This window comes from Pseudophryne corroboree, chromosome 8 (assembly GCF_028390025.1).
Source record: "Pseudophryne corroboree isolate aPseCor3 chromosome 8, aPseCor3.hap2, whole genome shotgun sequence".
Classification (NCBI taxonomy): domain Eukaryota; kingdom Metazoa; phylum Chordata; class Amphibia; order Anura; family Myobatrachidae; genus Pseudophryne; species Pseudophryne corroboree.
Window position 1 is genome coordinate 169,568,972 of NC_086451.1, and position 17,527 is coordinate 169,586,498.

At 41.6% G+C, this 17,527-nt stretch overlaps 1 non-coding gene across 1 annotated transcript; it reads right to left on the bottom strand.

The window, feature by feature from the left end:
- Positions 1 to 12,859: 12,859 nt before the first annotated feature.
- Positions 12,860 to 12,933, bottom strand: TRNAS-ACU (transfer RNA serine (anticodon ACU)). The gene has a single exon. It is a non-coding gene; the product is annotated as a tRNA-Ser (tRNA).
- Between the last annotated feature and the right edge of the window lie 4,594 nt (positions 12,934 to 17,527).

Below are 17,527 nucleotides of genomic sequence, written 5' to 3' on the forward strand. Positions count from 1 at the left end.
GGGATAATTGTGACTCCTTGCTTGCGAAGGAGAACCATCATTTCCGCCATCACCCTGGTGAAAATCCTCGGAGCCGTGGACAGACCAAATGGCAACGTCTGAAATTAGTAATGACAATCCTGAATTGCAAACCTCAGGTAGCTTGATGCAGTGGCTAAATGGGAACATGTAAGTAGGCATCCTTTAAGTTTACCAAAACCATGAAATCTCCTTCCTCCGGACTGGAGATCACTACCGTGAGAGATTCCATCTTGAAATTGAATTTCTTTAGGTAGAAATTGAGGGATTTCAGATTTCAGATTGGTCTGACTGAGCAGTCCGGCTTCGGGACCACGAAGCGGCTTGAATAAAAACCTTCTCCCTGCTGACTAAGGCTGATTTGAACAATCGGTGAGGGGGAACGTCTTGAAACCCCAGTTTGTACCCTTGGGACACTATTTATAAAACCCACGAGTCCAGGTCCGAATGAATCCAGAACTGACTGAAGAGTTTTAGACGTGCCCCCACTGGTGCGGGCTCCTGCAAGAAAGCCCTAGCGTCATGCAGTGGATTTGGCAGAAGCAGAGGACAATCTCTGCTCCTGCAATCTTGAAGAGGCTACAGACCTCTTCCCTCTTCTCCTTCCTCTACCTGCAAAGAAAGGGGAATCTTAACTTCTTGCATATCTATTGGGCCGAAATGACTGCATCAGATAATGATGCGTCTTTATCCGTTGAGAGGGAACATAGTGCAAGAAGGTTGACTTACCTGCGGGAGCTGCCGAGATCAAATTAACTAGGCCGTCGCCAAACAAGGCTTCACCTTCATAGGGAAGAGACTCCCTTTCTTCTTGGAGTCAGTATCAGCAGTTCCTTGGTGAATCCAGATATACAGGGAATGGGGGGAAGGGGATGTGTTCTGCACCAGCTATTAAATTCTAAATATTTGTATGAAGAGGCCCCAATAAATGTCCATCAGTTATATTAAATATTAATTGTAGGACGTTCGGGGGTGCTACCAGAGACAAGTAATGTTATGCAGGAAAGGAGAAGAGAAAAGAATGTCTCTTTTGCTGGCGCACAAATGATGATTTAAAAATTAACTTTTAATAAATTCGTTAAAATTGTCTAAACACAAAATAAAGTACAATAAGTTTGTATAATGTAATTACCATATATAATAAATGGAAATACATTTATTAATATCAAGGTTCGCTACCTGTGTTGTGTCTTTATTATTGATCCAAATTGACTATATCAATTAGTCTGATACTGAATTACTGGACACTATGTAATATTAGTTGAATGTATATTAGTAATTCACTTGACAAATGTCAGAACCTGGCAATAGTTCTACATATCATACACTTACAGCACTCTTTCCACAATATTTTCCCTTTATTCCAGATCAAATGGTATAATCCCCCACAGTAATTATTCCTGTTGTAGTATAGTACAGTATGGTTGCTGGGGACGTCTTTAATGAAAAGAGAGGGAACATCTAATGTGTCTCCTTATGGGTAAAATACTTGCAAGCTAAGTGCTATGAATAGCATCAGCATGTAGATAAATGCTGAGTGTTAGGTGAGTAATGCAGATAAATAGAGATATCTAATAATTCTATAGAATAGTGGGTGAATTATTAGATATCCCTATTTATCTGCACCTCTAAGCACACTATTTGACTGTCCACACCCTGCTGTGCCTATTACCCATCTCCTCCACCACCCTCAACACTGACCCACACATCATTCACCCACAAAGATACAATAAAGGTAGTTTGGATAAATTAGCTAAATGAAATGGATTTAACCAATTTATCTAAATGACAATTTTTGGATGTTTTCCAGTGTTTGGGAGCAAATGGTCAATTGTCATTTGCTGCCACATATTAGCATAATTTTGTTTCAACAAGAAAAAAAAATTGGACAGATAATCTAAGTGTGGATCCAGTTTAATGCTGATTTCAGAGCCAACTATAGACTTGATTGAGGTACTGTGTCCCCGGTACCAAATACCAATTAAAATAATATTGTGAGGTGTTCAAAAAAGACTGAAAATGAGTGGAAATTATGGTTATTGAGGTTAATAATACTATGGGATCAAAATGACCCCCAAATTCTATGATTTAAGCTGTTTTTTAGGGTTTTTTGAAAAAAACACCCGAATCCAAAACACACCCGAATCCGACAAAAAAATTTCGGTGAGGTTTTGCCAAAACGCGTCCGAACCCAAAACACGGCCGCGGAATCGAACCCAAAACCCGAAAAATTTCCGGTGCACATCACTACTTAATTAGAACTTCGGTCAATGTGAATTCATTATTGGACTCAACCATGGTTATACTTAAAACCCAGGGGTCTATTTAAGATCGATCTTAATCGATGTTGGGCTTCCAGGTTGAAAAAAACACACATTTACTAACATTTTAAAATTTATATAAAAAATCATCTGTTCGTAAATGCAGTGCACATGGTTTTGCCCAACTGCTAACAAAATTCCTGCTGCGATCAACTTGGAATTACCCCCATCGATTGATGTTTTCACACTGCTCGTTCCAACCCCAAAAACTATGAAGAGGATGGGGGCATATACGCAGGGTCCATCCTGTGCATGTGCCTACATTTTCTCCGGGTGCCCCGCAGAAAATGCGAATGCCTCTGCCTGTCAATCAATAGAGGGCGTACCTTCGCAGGTATATCGCGATCATGAGCCATGTCTCCCATTTTTGTCATTATAGGTGCTCTGTGAGCTGCTGACCATGCCCCAGCCCCTCTGTCTCCCGTGAATAGACATTGGGGCTTATTCAGACCAGATCGCTTCAATTTATTTTCACCCAGCGGGCAATCAGGTCTGCACTGCACATGCGTATGCACAACAATGCGTAGGTGCGACGGTCCGGAGATCACAAGAAGATTGACAAGAAGAGGGTGTTTGTGTGGGTGGCAACTGAATGTTTCTAGGGAGTGTCCGGAAAAACATTGGAGGGACCCGGCGTTTTGTGGGAGGATTTGTGACGTCACCTCAATGGCTGAGTAAGTGCTGAGCTGTGCAGCTCTTGTGCACTTGTGATCACACACCTGCACAGCAAATTTTCCCTTCCGCTGTAGGCGGCAACCACCTGATCACAGGGATGCAAAAAACACACCCTAGCGATCAGGTCTGAATTACCCACAATGTGCATATTTGCAGAGCAACAAGCTACAGGGAGCCTTCCACCCCCCCCTTCCCCATGACTATGGGACACTGGGGGGGGGGGTTATTTGGGTTAGCTGGACATTCCCAAAAAAGTGACTGTCCTGCAAAAATTGGGTTAGTTGGGAGGTATGTGCAAATACATTTATTGTTTTGCATGCAGGGTAAATACTGGCTTCTTTGACATTTAGCCACAAATGCTGCACAGTTGAATTACAGTATTACACTGCAATTAACAGTTATGCTAGGACATTCCTTCTCCCAAAATCTACCTCTCTCTGCATGTTACATCTGTCCCACAGTGGCGTGCGGTGAGGTCAGTGGCTAGTGAGGCACTACAGCCATAATGTCCGCCGAATCCTGCCGATGACCCTTAGCCAATGCCCGCTACTGCCTCTGAGCCGATACCCACTGCCACCGCCAATGGCTTAAAAAACTCTCCCACAATCAACTGACCCAGCCCTCCACCACTAATTTCTATCTCAGTCCGATGCCGCCAATGCCCGCTGCCTGCCTGCTCATTGTTCTTGTGATATATTATACATTTTTAAAGAAAAAAAATGAGTGTTTGGGACTGGGAAGGGTGAGGGAGGAGGACATGAATGCAATTTTGTTGTCCAGGGCTTCCATTAACTTAAAGGAGAAGGGTCTGAATGGGTTAAAAAAAATGTGTGAGGTCCCCCCTCCTTAGTATAACCAGCCTCTTTGAGCCGGTCCTGGTTATTTAAATACTGGGGGAAAAATTGGACAGAGGTTCCCCGTATTTAGACAACCAGCACCGGGCTCTTAGACGGGTCCTGGTTCCAAAAATACGTGGGACAAAAGATGTAGGGGTCCCCCATATTTTTAAAACCAGCACCGGGCTCCACTAGCCAGAGAGATAATGCCACAGCCAGGGGACACTTTTATGTAGGTCCCTGCGGCCCTGGCATTACCCCTCCAACTAGTCACCCCTGGCCGGGGTTCCCTGGAGAAGTGGGGATCCCTTAAATCAAGAGGTTCCTCCCCTCGAGGCACCCAAGGGCCAGGGGTGAAGCCCGAGGCTTTCCCCAGCACCCCTGGGTGGTGGGTGCCGGGCTGATAGCCATATGTGTAAAAAAAAGAATATTGTTTTTTTGTTGTGGAACTACAAGGCCCAGCAAGCCTCCCCCACTTGCTGGTACTTGGAGAACCTCAAGTACCAGCAGGCGGGGAAATAACGGGCTCGCTGGTACCTGTAGTTCTACAACAACAAAAAATACCCAAATAAAAACACAAACACACACACCGTGACAGTAAAATTATTGAGACAGGCTGTAGCATGTGGATGCATGTAACCCTATAAAAGTGATGGATTGGGTGACTATTACAATACCCACTGTTGCTGTCTGAAAAATGATGGATATATAGATTGCTCTGCCGAGATATGTTTTTTTTCTAAAATGCACCACAGGTATGGATGGATAGTATACTTGACGACACAGAGGTAGGTAGAGCAGTGGCCTACTGTACCGTACTGCTATATATTATATTATTTATTATTATTATCCTTTATTTATATGGCGCCACAAGGGTTCCGCAGCACCAAATTACAGAGTACATAAACAAATAATCAAACAGGAAAACAGCAACTTACAGTTGATGACAATATAGGACAAGTACAGGGTAAATAAACATAGCTACATCAGCAGATGACACTGGAATAAGTATCAGGTGGCAGAAGACTGCTGGATTTGGTGCAGCTGAAGATTATTAAAGTAAGAAAAGAGTAAGCACATGAGGGAAGAGGGCCCTGCTCATGAGAGCTTACATTCTAAAGGGGAGGGGTAGACAGACAGGGGTGAGACAGATGGGGTACATAGAGAGCGTGGAACAGAGGTTTAGGATGAGATTTGGCTGGGTTTGGTGAAGAAGTGGGTCTTGAGAGCCCATTTGAAGTTTTGTAGAGAGGTGGAGAGTCTGAGGGGGAGAGGTAGGGAATTCCAGAGAAGTGGTGCAGCACGTGAAAAATCTTGGAGGTAGGAGTGGGAGGAAGTAATCCGTAGGCAGGAGAGTCGGCGTGCATTAGCAGAGCGAAGAGGACGGGTGGGAGTGTAAAGCGAGATAAGATCAGAGATGTAGATGGGAGAGGAGTGGGTGAGGGTTTTGTAAGCAAGTGTGAGAAGCTTGAAATGGATTCTGAAAGGGAAGGGGAGCCAGTGAAGGACTAGTAAGAGAGGAGAGGTGGACGTAGTGCATTTGGTGAGGAAAATGAGCCGGGCAGCAGCATTGAGGATAGATTGGAGTGGAGAGAGGTATTTGTCAGGAATGCCAGTCAGGAGGAGATTACAGTAGTCCAGTCTGGAGATGACCAGTGAGTGGATAAGAGTCTTAGTAGCATCCTGGGTCAGAAAGGGTCTGATCCTGGAAATATTTTTTAGATGAAAACGGCAGGTTTGTGAGAGGTGCTGAATGTGTGGTTTGAAGGAGAGGGAGGAGTCAAGGATTACTCCAAGACAGCGCACTTGGGGGGTAGAGGAGATAGTAGTGCCATCAATAGATAATGAGATTGTAGGAGGTGAGGTTATGCGGGAGGGAGGGAAGATGATCAGCTCGGTCTTAGACATGTTAAGTTTAAGAAAGCGCTGGGACATCCAGGAAGAGATAGCAGAGAGACAGTTGGAGATACGAGTGAGGAGAGTAGGGGAGAGGTCTGGAGAGGAAAGATAGATTTGAGTGTCATCAGCATAGAGATGATATTGGAAACCAAAAGAACTAATGAGCTTACCTAGTGAGGACGTATAGAGAGAGAAGAGGACCAAGGACAGAACCTTGGGGTACCCCTACAGTTAGTGGAAGTGAGGGGGAGGTGGAGTCATGAGAGGAGACAGAGAATGAACGGTCAGAAAGGTAGGACGACAACCAAAAGAGGGCAGTGTTACGCAGACCAATGGAGTGAAGGATTTGCAGTAGGAGATGATGGTCCACAGTGTCAAAAGCAGCAGAGAGATCAAGTAGAATAAGTAGAGAGTAGTGTCCCTTAGATTTAGCAGCATGGAGGTCATTGCATACTTTTGTAAGGGCAGTTTCAGTGGAGTGGAGAGGACGTTAGCCAGACTGGAATGGGTCAAGCAGTGAGTGTGAGGAAAGAAAGGAAGTAAGGCGGTTGTAGACAATACGCTCAAGGAGTTTGGAGGCAAAAGGGAGAAGAGAGATGGGTCGGTAGTTGGAGAGAGTGTTTGGATCAAGGGTAGGTTTTTTAAGAATAGGAGAGATGAGAGCGTGCTTGAAGGCAGAGGGGACAGTGCCTGATGAGAGGGAGAGATTGAGAAGGTGGGAAAGATGGGAACAAGCAGAAGAAGAGATGTGGCAGAGGAGGCGGGAGGGGATAGGGTCAAGTGGGGAGGTGGTGAGGGGACAGGAACGAATGAGGGCCATGACTTCCTCTCCAGATGCATGGGAGAAAGATGACAGAGTTGGTGCGAGGGATGGGGAGGGTTGGTAAGGGATGGGAGAAGGCTGGTTACTGATAGTCTGGTGTGATGTGATGTCCTGACGTATGGAGTCAATTTTGGATGTGAAGTAAGTGGCAAAGTCAAGAGCAGAGAGTGAGGAAGGGAGACGAGGTGGAGGTGGGCAGAGGAGTGAGTTGAGAGTGGCAAAGAGGCGCCGGGGGTTGGAAGACTGGGAGGAGATGAGGTTCTTGAAGTATGACTGTTTAGCAAGAGAAAGGGCAGCACTGAAGGATGAGAGCATAAGTTTGAAATGGAGGAAGTCTGCCTTAGAGCGTGATTTCCTCCAGTGTCGCTCAGCAGTACGTGAGCATTTTTGCAGATATCTGGTGCATTTGGTGTGCCAGGGTTGAGGTGTTAATTTGCGAGGGTGAACAGTGGTTGGTGGAGCAACAGAGTCAAGAGCAGAAGTAAGGGAAGCATTGTATGTGGAAGTGGCTTGTTCAGGGCATGAGAGAGAGAGAGAGAATAGGAGAGAGAAGTGAGTCAAACAGGGAGGAAAGGAATGTTGGTGTCAATAGCTTCAATGTTACGCTTAGTGATGGTAGCCTTAGGAGGTTGAGATGGGGAAGTCGAGAGAGATAGGTTGAAGGAGAGCAGGTGGTGGTCAGAGAGGGGAAATGGGGAGTTGGAAAAATCAGAAATATCACAGCGGTGAGTGAAGACCAGATCCAGTGAGCTCCCATTCACATGGGAGGGTGAGGAGGTCCACTGGGAGAGACCAAGTGAAGAGGTGAGGTTAAGGAGTTTAGAGGCAGGGGATTGTGTGGGGATGTCAATAGGGATGTTGAAATCGCCTAGGATAATGGTGGGAATGTCAGAAGAGAGGAAGTGAGGAAGCCAGGAAGCAAAGTTGTCGATGAATTTGGAAGCAGTGCCAGGGGGGCGGTAAATGACAGCTACTCTAAGATGGACTGGTTGGAAGAGACATATGGAGTGGACCTCAAATGTAGATAATATAAGGGATGGTTCTGGTGGTATGAGTTGGTAGGAGTAACTAGAAGGTAAAAGGACCCCAACACCACCCCCATGGCGACCCCCAGGTCGGGGGGTGTGTGTGAATGTATGGCCCCCAGCAGAGAGAGCAGCAGCAGAAGTAGTGTCAGAGGGCGTAATCCAAGTTTCAGTAATGGCTAGTAGGTGTAGGGAGTTGGAAATGAAAAGGTCATGAGTGGGGACCAGTTTGTTACAAACGGATCTGGCATTCCAGAGGGCACAGGATAAGGGGTATGAGTTTGTGGGAGAGATGTGAATTAGATTTTCAGGGTTGCTGTAGCGATGAGGTGGGATTAACTTTGAGGGCAGGGATGAGAGAGTAGTGATGGTACGGGTGCCTGAGATAGGAGGGGAAACTGCAGGAGGTGGGCAGGGAGGGAGGTCAGTGTGATGTGGATGGGGGTGTGGGGAGGTGACAGGGAAGGGAGAGAGGGAGCAGGGCTGAGTTGTGGGGTAGCAGGACCATGGGGCAGAGGTGAATGAAAGTGGGGTAACAGGAAAGGTGGGGGAAGGAAACAGAGGGATGGAGGGGAGACAGAGGAGGAGGTGGAGGAGACTAGGGGGGGGGGAGGATAAAGATACATTATTAGGTAGACACTGAGTGATGTGGGGAGTATAAGAAAGCATTCACATAGTGTTAAGTAGGTAAATAGGTTGAGGGAAAGTGGAAGTAGGAGAGGAGACTGTAAGGGAATCCGAGCAGAAGAATTGTAGAAATGCAGGTGAGAAAAGCAGTGTAGGCTCAAGGGGTGTAGATTTAGTATGAAATGAGTCAAAAGCGTAGATAAAGTGGGTGCAGAAATGTATTTGGAGTGTAAGAAATGAAAGGATTGTGAGAGGTTTAAGAAGCAATGGTAATTATGTTAGATGTTTTAAGTGTTTGCAGGTAAAATTGCATTGGTGCAGCTGTGCTTAAAAAACAAAATTACAATAATACAGATACAGGCATTTGTAGGTGAAATGGATGGTTTATGAAATGTCCAAGTAAGGTAGTTCTGTGCTATGTAATCAGATGCAACAATCAGGAGGTGAGTGATCTGAGGAGTAAGTGACTCACATTTGTTATTAGTTCTTCAGTTTTCTTTGTTTTGTTAGATTGGTGTGCTTCTGTTTTCCTTCTTTTTCACTTCGATTGAACGCTAATTGAACACTGCTGTTATGTGTCAATTTTATCACGCTTTTATAAAAATGCACGCTTAGATCAATAAATGCACAGCCAAATGGCTGTGCACAGCCTACACCATTGGACTTAAGTAGAAGACTATTACAAGTGAAACCAATAATTGAAATCTGTAACCACACCCCACCCCCTCAAATGCCAGGCAATAAATTACCTTAAAAACAACAACCAGGCATTCCACAAATATTAAACTGGGTCTATATCATTCAAAACTTTAAAAAAGTACTTCAAAATCACATACTATGCAATAATGTTTCAATTTGCATTACCCAGCAGAATTAGCTTTGCATATATAGATATAGTGCAGCAGAATAGATTGGTGGTTGTAGTCAATTGTAATTACCCAGCAGAATTAGCTTTGCATATATAGATATAGTGCAGCAGAATAGATTGGTGGTTGTAGTCAATTGTAATTACCTGTAGGTGACAAGAAGAGAAGAAACGTCAATTCACAATCGATATCAGCTGAAGATAAATTAACGCTGATTGAACGCTGCGTTATGTGTCAATTTTATCACGCTTTGATAAAAATGCATGCTTAGATCAATAAATGCACAGCCAAACAGCTTTGCACATCCTACACCATTGGACTTAAGTAGAAGTCTGGTGGTCAGCAAAATTTTGCACTGTCCTCCTACTATATATAGTGCGCACAACTACTAAAATACACCACAGGTATGGATGGATAGTATACTTGACGACACAGAGGTAGGTAGAGCAGTGGCCTACTGTACCGTATTGCTATATATTATATACTGGTGGTCAGCAAAATTCTGCCCTGTCCTCATACTATATAATACAATGCAGCACAGATATGGAGCATTTTTCAGGCAGAGAACGTAGATATTTTCAGCACACTGAGCACAGATATTTGCAAGCACACTGAGCACAGATATTTGCAGCACACTGAACACAGAAACTGAGAAAACGCTGCACGTCCTCTCCCTATCATCTCCAATGCACAAGTGAAAATGGCGGCGACTCGTGGCTCCTTATATAGAATAGAATAGCTGCTGACGGGCACGATTGAGGGAGGAAAGGGACATTTGAATCCAGCCCATAGATGCAATGTGAATATGTAATTTGTACCTTCCTATCTTAAAATGTATATACAGTGTATATGTCACAACTGAGGGCCTGAGCTGACTGGAGGCAGCCTCAGTTGTAGGGGCTGAGGTGTAGTGGAACCTGGGAGGTTGTATCAGACCCCTGGACATGTAAGTTAAATGTAGAAGAATTGCCCGAAGGCGTGCCCACGACAACCAGGATAAAAGTCAATGATGTTTATTTTGACAAACTCCATGCATCACAGCAGTAATAAAAGAGAAACATAAAATCAGCAGAGAAATAATACAGTTCCTGGGTACTACAGGAGGACAAGGACCAAAGGGCTCTGGTAGTATGAGACAGTTCTTATTATCTTCTAGTTGGAAAGTCCTTACCAGGCTCGACTGTAGCAATGGAGATAGCCCAGGATCATACTAGCTGGTGTTCCAGGAAAAGCTGGGCTGCTGTGGATAAAATGGCTGCTGTGGGTACTGGCTGAAACCAGACTGATGTAAGCACGGAGTGGATTGCTGGATGGAACCAGCCAAATAATAAATGAAGCTTGAGAGCGATGAAATATGATTGATATATGGAGTTTGAGAGCGGTGAAATAATAGTGCCGGTGGTGAGTGGTAATCTGCGGAAATGATACCGGCACTTTAAGAAGAGCTGATCTCTGCTGGAAGCTAGGCTGGAAGCAGGTAAATCTGTAACTGGAAACAGATGAGTCCCAGAGGACTGGAGAGTCAGGCTGCACCGCAGGTGGTAGACTAGAGCGGGTCTCTTTAGTGGAGGTTTGGAGATGGTAACTGGAACCTGGAAAACAACCACGGGAGAGAGACAAACTGGAACTAGGTTTGACAACCAAATCACTGACGCCTTCCTTGCTCAGGCACAGAATACTTATACCTGCAACAAGGAAGGGATTGGCTAGGCAATTATGCAGATTACAATGGAAACAGCGGATTGGTGGAAATGAACAGGTGACAGAATCCAACATGGCTGCGCCCATGCAGACACTTGGAGGGAAGATTGGTTTGAAAATCCATGTGGGAACTTTAACAACAATGGCGGCGCCGGCCACAGTAAACAGGAGACGCCAGACTGATGAGTGCACATTTGAACCACGCGGGCAACAGCGGAGGCCGCGGCTGACATAAGCGCCACTCTGACATCCTGCATGCAGAAACTCAGGGACGGCGGCGGAGGCCGCGGGAGATGCCATTCAAGATGTAACATGGCGCCGCTGTGACAGCGTCTCAGAGTGACAGGAGAGGAGGCAGGAATGGGGACATCAGAATAACAGATGGGATCCGGTCCTGGAGCGCTGAGCCAGCCTTAGGAGGCATCTGAAAGGTAAGTTATGGCGTCCAGATACCCGGATCGTGACAGTATACACTAGAGGTCTTTCCGAACCCCCTAATCCTAACATTGTAATTTGCTTTAGGGCGCACCTCCAATTAGTCTAGTGTTTCTTGCTGCCTTTCCAATGAAGCAAGTTTAATTTAGTAATAGGTGAAAAACCATCCCTACAAAGGTGTTAATCAGAGACTTGGCTTTGTGGACACTTTTCAGAGAACAACTTTGTTAGCATAAAAATAAAGCCAGAAAATTAAGAGCTGTTTAATCACTCAATTGGATTTTTTTGCCAGCATATTTCTTTTTCTCTGCAACCCACTGCTAAATTGTGCTTCCTAGCTGTTTTTATAAAATCACTGAATCAAATCTAACTCTGATTACATCAGAGAAGGCCAGGTACCCTACACCATAAGAGGGGGTTTGAAATTTTGACTTGTCTACTTAAAGATCACCAAAATCTGATAACAAGGTCAATTACGTCACTGGGTGGGACCTTTTGGTTTATAGCCGAACACACTAACTGATTGCGCCACAGAGACACTTTGCAAAAGTACATACTGACAAAGGCTAATAAGCATTCATCTAAAACGTTTCCTAGAAAAAATTTAAAAAGTCAATAATCTGGAGAGTTTTTGTAAGATGTTTCTTACATCCACCAACGAAGAAACACATTGGTACTTTCCCATGATGAGTGAGTGCTTCAGGATCTCTTGCACTTACATGTGCAGCAGAGTACTGCAATGGAAGCATGCGGGGCCCATAACCCAGAGGTAGGCAGATTAAAACTATCCTCTGCTATATGCATTTTTTTTGTTAATTAAAGTTATCCAAAACTGGGATTGATATTTTTGCTCTTTTGTTTTTCATTAAAGTGCAATAACTTTTACCATTTTAATTTGTTTTAATAGTATATTGAAAGTATTGTTTTCTTTTAAAAATCCACTTAATTTTCTTTACCCTATTATTAAAATGGTAATTGACAAAAACAAACTACATTGTCACCAGAAGAGCAATACAAAATGTACAAGTGATATATTAAAATCATCTTTCCAGCTTGAATTTCAATGATGCATTGGGGCAACGATTTTGTGAGAAACATTTTCACCCTTAAATAAAGATTTTCTTAATTCCTTACCTGTGTGCTAATTAGATATCACCTTGTTTTCACATTAAACAGACTTCTACATGAGAAAGCAGCAAGGATGCAGTGGCGTTAATGTTTCCTGGTGTCAACCTGTATTATTTCAGTAGACATTGAAATGAGGATGCATCTTGCTGCCTTTCCAATGAAGCAAGTTTAATTTAGTAATAGGTGAAAAACCATCCCTACAAAGGTGTTAATCAGAGACTTGGCTTTGTGGACACTTTTCAGAGAACAAATTTGTTAGCATAAAAATAAAGCCAGAAAATGAAGAGCTGTTTAATCACTCAATTGGATTTTTTTTGCCAGCATATTTCTTTTTCTCTGCAACCCACTGCTAAATTGTGCTTCCTAGCTGTTTTTATAAAATCAATGAATCAAATCTAACTCTGATTACATCAGAGAAGGCCAGGTACCCTACACCAGAACAGGGGGTTTGAAATTTTGACTTGTCTACTTAAAGATCACCAAAATCTGATAACAAGGTCAATTACGTCCCTGGGTGGGATTGAACCACCAACCATTTGGTTAGTAGCCGGACGCACTAACCGATTGCGCCACAGAGACACTTTGCAAAAAGCACATACTGACAAAGGCTAATAAGCATACATCTAGAACGTTTCCTAGAAAAACTTTAAAAAGTCAATAATCTGGAGAGTTTTTGTAAGATGTTTCTTCCATCAACCAACGAAGAAACACATTGGTACTTTCCCATGATGACTGAGTGCTTCAGGATCTCTTGCACTTACATGTGCAGCAGAGTACTGCAATGGAAGCATGCTGGGCCCATAACCCAGAGGTAGGCATATTGAAACTATCCTTTGCTATATGCATTTTTTTTTGTTAATTTAAGTAATCAAAACTGGGATTGATATTTTTGCTCTTTTATTTTTACTTAAAGTACAATAACTTTTACCATTTTAATTTGTTTTAATAGTATATTGACAGTATTGTTTTCTTTCAAATATCCACTTAATTTTCTTTACCCTATTATTAAAATGGTAATTGACAAAAACAAACTACATTGTCACCAGAAGAGCAATACAAAATGTACAAGTGATATATTAAAATCATCTTTCCAGCTTGAATTTCAATGATGCATTGGGGCAACAATTTTTTTAGCAACATCTTCACCCTTAAATAAAGATTTTCTTAATTCCTTACCTGTGTGCTAATTAGATATCACCTTGTTTTCACATTAAACAGACTTCCACATGAGAAAGCAGCAAGGATGCAGTGGCGTTAATGTTTCCTGGTGTCAACCCGTATTATTTCAGTAGACATTGAAATGAGGATGCATCTTGCTGCCTTTCCAATGAAGCAAATTTAATTTAGTAATAGGTGAAAAACCATCCCTACAAAGGTGTTAATCAGAGACTTGGCTTTGTGGACACTTTTCAGAGAACAAATTTGTTAGCATAAAAATAAAGCCAGAAAATTAAGAGCTGTTTAATCACTCAATTGGATTTTTTTGCCAGCATATTTCTTTTTCTCTGCAACCCACTGCTAAATTGTGCTTCCTAGCTGTTTTTATAAAATCACTGAATCAAATCTAACTACATCAGAGAAGGCCAGGTACCCTACACCATAAGAGGGGGTTTGAAATTTTGACTTGTCTACTTAAAGATCACCAAAATCTGATAACAAGGTCAATTACGTCCCTGGGTGGGATTGAACCACCAACCTTTTGGTTTAAAGCCGTACACACTAACTGATTGCGCCACAGAGACACTTTGCAAAAGTCCATACTGACAAAGGCTAATAAGCATTCATCTAAAACGTTTCCTAGAAAAACTTTAAAAAGTCAATAATCTGGAGAGTTTTTGTAAGATGTTTCTTCCATCAACCAACGAAGAAACACATTGGTACTTTCCCATGATGACTGAGTGCTTCAGGATTTATTGCACTTACATGTGCAGCAGAGTACAGCAATGGAAGCATGCTGGGCACATAACCCAGAGGTAGGCAGATTGAAACTATCCTCTGCTATATGCATTTTTTTTTGTTAATTAAAGTAATCCAAAACTGGGATTGATATGTTGGCTCTTTTATTTTTACTTACAGTACAATAACTTTTACCATTTTAATTTGTTTTAATAGTATATTGACAGTATTGTTTTCTTTCAAAAATCCACTTAATTTTCTTTACCCTATTATTAAAATGGTAATTGACAAAAACAAACTACATTGTCACCAGAAGAGCAATACAAAATGTACAAGTGATATATTAAAATCATCTTTCCAGCTTGAATTTCAATGATGCATTGGGGCAACGATTTTGTGAGAAACATTTTCACCCTTAATTAAAGATTTTCTTAATTCCTTACCTGTGTGCTAATTAGATATCACCTTGTTTTCACATTAAACAGACTTCCACATGAGAAAGCATCAAGGATGCAGTGGCGTTAATGTTTCCTGGTGTCAACCCGTATTATTTCAGTAGACATTGAAATGAGGATGCATCTTGCTGCCTTTCCAATGAAGCAAGTTTAATTTAGTAATAGGTTAAAAACCATCCTTACAAAGGTGTTAATCAGAGACTTGGCTTTGTGGACACTTTTCAGAGAACAAATTTGTTAGCATAAAAATAAAGCCAGAAAATTAAGAGCTGTTTAATCACTCAATTGGATTTTTTTTGCCAGCATATTTCTTTTTCTCTGCAACCCACTGCTAAATTGTGCTTCCTAGCTGTTTTTATAAAATCACTGAATCAAATCTCACTCTTATTACATCAGAGAAGGCCAGGTACCCTACACCAGAACAGGGGGTTTGAAATTTTGACTTGTCTACTTAAAGATCACCAAAATCTGATAACAAGGTCAATTACATCCCTGGGTGGGATTGAAACACCAACCATTTGGTTAGTAACCAGACACACTAACCGATTGCGCCACAGAGACACTTTGCAAAAAGCACATACTGACAAAGGCTAATAAGCATACATCTAGAACGTTTCCTAGAAAAACTTTAAAAAGTCAATAATCTGGAGAGTTTTTGTAAGATGTTTCTTCCATCAACCAACGAAGAAACACATTGGTACTTTCCCATGATGAGTGAGTGCTTCAGGATCTCTTGCACTTACATGTGCAGCAGAGTACTGCAATGGAAGCATGCTGGGCCCATAACCCAGAGGTAGGCAGATTGAAACTATCCTTTGCTATATGCATTTTTTTTTTGTTAATTTAAGTAATCAAAACTGGGATTGATATTTTTGCTCTTTTATTTTTACTTAAAGTACAATAACTTTTACCATTTTCATTTGTTTTAATAGTATATTGACAGTATAGTTTTCTTTAAAAAATCCACTTAATTTTCTTTACCCTATTATTAAAAGGGTAATTGACAAAAACAAACTACATTGTCACCAGAAGAGCAATACAAAATGTACAAGTGATATATTAAAATCATCTTTCCAGCTTGAATTTCAATGATGCATTGGGGCAACGATTTTGTGAGAAACATCTTCACCCTTAAATAAAGATTTTCTTAATTCCTTACCTGTGTGCTAATTAGATATCACCTTGTTTTCACATTAAACAGACTTCCACATGAGAAAGCAGCAAGGATGCTGTGGCGTTAATGTTTCCTGGTGTCAACCCGTATTATTTCAGTAGACATTGAAATGGATGCATCTTGCTGCCTTTCCAATGAAGCAAATTTAATTTAGTAATAGGTGAAAAACCATCCCTACAAAGGTGTTAATCAGAGACTTGGCTTTGTGGACACTTTTCAGAGAACAAATTTGTTAGCATAAAAATAAAGCCAGAAAATTAAGAGCTGTTTAATCACTCAATTGGATTTTTTTGCCAGCATATTTCTTTTTCTCTGCAACCCACTGCTAAATTGTGCTTCCTAGCTGTTTTTATAAAATCACTGAATCAAATCTAACTCTGATTACATCAGAGAAGGCCAGGTACCCTACACCATAAGAGGGGGTTTGAAATTTTGACTTGTCTACTTAAAGATCACCAAAATCTGATAACAAGGTCAATTACGTCCCTGGGTGGGATTGAACCACCAACCTTTTGGTTTATAGCCGTACACACTAACTGATTTCGCCACAGAGACACTTTGCAAAAGTACATACTGACAAAGGCTAATAAGCATTCATCTAAAACGTTTCCTAGAAAAACTTTAAAAAGTCAATAATCTGGAGAGTTTTTGTAAGATGTTTCTTCCATCCACCAACGAAGAAACACATTGGTACTTTCCCATGATGAGTGAGTGCTTCAGGATCTCTTGCACTTACATGTGCAGCAGAGTACTGCAATGGAAGCATGCTGGGCCCATAACCCAGAGGTAGGCAGATTAAAACTATCCTCTGCTATATGCATTTTTTTTGTTAATTAAAGTAATCCAAAACTGGGATTGATATTTTTGCTCTTTTATTTTTCATTAAAGTACAATAACTTTTACCATTTTAATTTGTTTTAATAGTATATTGAAAGTATTGTTTTCTTTTAAAAATCCACTTAATTTTCTTTACCCTATTATTAAAATGGTAATTGACAAAAACAAACTACATTGTCACCAGAAGAGCAATACAAAATGTACAAGTGATATATTAAAATCATCTTTCCAGCTTGAATTTCAATGATGCATTGGGGCAACGATTTTGTGAGAAACATTTTCACCCTTAAATAAAGATTTTCTTAATTCCTTACCTGTGTGCTAATTAGATGTCACCTTGTTTTCACATTAAACAGACTTCTACATGAGAAAGCAGCAAGGATGCAGTGGCGTTAATGTTTCCTGGTGTCAACCTGTATTATTTCAGTAGACATTGAAATGAGGATGCATCTTGCTGCCTTTCCAATGAAGCAAGTTTAATTTAGTTATAGGTGAAAAACCATCCCTACAAAGGTGTTAATCAGAGACTTGGCTTTGTGGACACTTTTTAGAGAACAAAGTTGTTAGCATAAAAATAAAGGCAGAAAATGAAGAGCTGTTTAATCACTCAATTGGATTTTTCTACCAGCATATTTTTTTCTCTGCAACCCATTGCTAAATTGTGCTTCCTAGCTGTTTTTTATAAAATCACTGAATCAAATCTAACTCTGATTACATCAGAGAAGGCCAGGTACCCTACACCATAAGTGGGGGTTTGACATTTTGACTTGTCTACTTAAATATCACCAAAACCTGATCACAAGGTCAATTA